The following is a 3313-nucleotide window of genomic DNA, read 5'->3' as shown; positions in this document are numbered from 1 at the left end:
GGCACAAGTAGAAATCAATTAAAGCCATCAATTAAATTAAAGTACTTCCTCCAAAGGACAGTCATCTGAAGTTTTCTTCACTCTCCAGTGCAATGTGATTGATACCTCATGGCAAAATATTTTTACATTAACATAAGTTTATCAGTTTTTACTTTCACAAGACAAAGCAATTTATCATTACTCAAGATTTAACAGTTGAAATGACTAAACCAGACATTTGGATTATAGGTCTACTTCATTTAATGCAGCAACAAATTATTTCACAGTGTACAGAGATAATTTAAATCTCATTTCCCAGTGATGAAGGTGTTGCTACTGGTCCCTGATGTGGGTCTGGAAGAGCTGAACCCAGGGATGCCCTTCACAACAGGGCAATTCACATTCAACCCAAGGGCCAGCTCTTCTGCCAGGGTCAGGAGCATCATTATTTTTTTTTCTCAGCCTTTTTTCTGGTTGCTTTTATAAACAGACAATCATTTATTTAACAGTGCCTTTTTAAAAGAGACTAGTAGGCCTATAAGGTCTAGTAAAATTACCATTAAGTAGAATATTTTTGTACTTAACTTTCACCATGTCCATTATTATAGTGTGGTGACTCGACATTACAATGAACAAAGTAATTATGAAATTATGAAAATAAAAATAAAATAATAATAAGTTATTAAAACATTTAACATGGCCACCACAAACGCATTTAATTTGTCTTCTAGTTTTGCCAGCACTCTCTCCTGGCTTTTGCACACTTTGAGGTGTTCCCTGGCGTTTTAATTAAAGACATTAGAAATTAGAAATGGCCAAAGAAATTCGGCATAACCTTGCATTAAAAGCGCTTGCTCTGCTTGGGAGAAAAACTGGGCGTGTTCTTTGGCCATGCTGAACAGCCAATAGCAGCGCTGCTGATCACTTGTTCTGCTATCGATACATGTCCCCTTTTAAACCAACGCGAGAACGCGCAGTTATCTCAGATAACTCAATCCAGCGATACTAATAATAAACAACAGGTGTGTTCGAAGAACCCAATTAGCCGGATCATGATTAGCACGATGATATTATCTTGGATGTCTCATTTGATCTCGGATGTTTTAAGCAACGTACGAAGAACGAGCCCCAGAACACCGAGAATCCTCAGCAGAGAACCTAAATGAGAGGTGAGTAATGGCTGCTAATTTACAGAGAGAGGAGAAAAAAAAACTATTGGTGATTTATGCTAAAATATATAAACAATTAATACTCCGCAACAGCGATGAAAATGATGATGAGTCCTTTGAAGTCCCGATGAAGAAAGGCCATGCAAAAACATCTGCTGATGAATTTGCTGTGTAATTTTTATTATATGTTTTGTAAAAAAAATCAGAATGTCGTAACTGTTGTTTGTTTCCGTATCAGTGAAATACTTTCTATCTCTGTAGTTCCAATAATGGGTTAGAAGATCCCCTTTGCTTGACTGTTTGCGAAAGTCCAGCACAACCCAGCCAAACTATGGAAATTGTAAGTAACAGTATTTATTATTGTTATTGTTTTTTTTTTTGTGTGTGTAACATGAGAAAATGTTGATGTATTATCAGAAGATTTTTTTTCCCCTTCCTAATTTTGAGATTTAATCTTGCAATTCTGAGAAAGTCAGATTTGTGAGAGAAAAAGTCAGTTACCTTTTTAATTTTTTCTTTATTCTGTGGCAGAAACAAGCTTCCATAAGCAAAAAAGGTTCAAAAGACTTTGTTTAATTTTTCTAATTGTTTGTCTGTGATGTATATACATTTACACACACAGAATGGATTTTGTTAATGTAATTGCTTGCTTGTGTATGTTAAAGGATTAGTTCACTTCAAAATGAAAATTCTGTCATTTACTCACCCTCAAGTTGTTTCCATCTTATGAATTTCTTTCTTCTGTTGAACACAAAAGAAGATATTTTGAAGAATGTCGGTAACCAAACTGTTGATGGGCCCCATTAGGGGTGTAAGAAAAAATTGATACTCTTGAGTATCGCGATATTTTATTGTGCAATACTGTATCGATTTTCAGAAACACAATATCTTTTTTTTTTTTTTTTTTGTGGCTATGCACACAAAAGACGCACCAGACGCACCACTAGCCTAACGTTTTGCTAGAACCAACATGGCTATGGCTGAACCCAGTGTCAAGACCCGGCTCCTGCTCTATTCTTTTCGGCATGTTAATCAATGAGTGCGTTCATTCACACCGCAAGCAGTAGCCGTGCCCGTCGAAGCTCGAGCAGGACCGTCGCGTGAGCAACAGTGAAACGGGGGTTTCGGCAGAGAGTATATAAGGGCGTCGCACACCAGACGAGAAGCTCAGCACCACATCTTTAAAATTCGAACACATTATTCTCTATGAGTGTACACCGGCGGCGCCATTCGGCGTCTGCCCGCGGCGCCCAGCAACGGCTCAGGGCCGTGTTCAAAATCCTGCTGCGCCACAGAGCGCCATTTACATAGTTTTATATAAAATTTAAATTATTTTTGGCTCAAATCGTTGCTAATGTCTCCTGACTTCGCCCTATCCTGCAATATGCATTTAGTTTTGCATCCATTTACAGAAATCAGCTGCTTGAATGACAATTGCTGATGTTATTGGATTTTCAGCTAAGATTCTCAATTCATTCAGTGAACGGATGCTCTGAGGTTAAGACTGCAGACAGAGGAGTCTGTCTGCAGTCAGACTGCAGACTAAGACTGTACAGTACAATCATAACATAGAACAGACATTACCTTCATTTCATGTCATTAAACATAACAATATTGCTGGCCATACACTGATGAGAAAGTGCGCGTCTGGTGTGGGATAGCCTACCTGGAGTTATCCTGCGTGGTGCAGCCGCTGCAGCGCTGCGCTTCTCGTCTGGTGTGCGACCTCCCCACCCCCCCCTGTCTATTTTTAAGTTTATAACCAACTTCTAAAAACACATTTAACCAATGGCTTTTTGGCTCTTTTTATGGCTTTTTCTAAAATTATAATCCTACTTAAAAAAAATAATCCCAATTTATCGCCTTATGGACAGTATCGAAATATATCGCAATATATTGAATCGTGACCCATGATGCATATCGTATCGCCAAATTCTTGCCAATACACAGCCCTAGGCCCCATTGACCTCCATTGTATTTTTTTTTTCCTATGGAAGTCAATGGGGTCCATCAACTGTCTGGTTACCGACGTTCTTCAAAATATCTTATTTTGATTTCAACAGAAGAAAGAAATTCATAAGTTTGAAACAACTTGAGGGTGAGTAAATGATGGCAGAATTTTCATTTTGAAGTGAACTAATCCTTTAAGTGTAAGAAGTATAATA

This window comes from Pimephales promelas, chromosome 2, assembly GCF_988280905.1.
Source record: "Pimephales promelas chromosome 2, fPimPro1.hap1.1, whole genome shotgun sequence".
NCBI classification, from domain to species: Eukaryota; Metazoa; Chordata; class Actinopteri; order Cypriniformes; family Leuciscidae; genus Pimephales; species Pimephales promelas.
Note: the sequence above shows the minus strand (reverse complement) of the source record.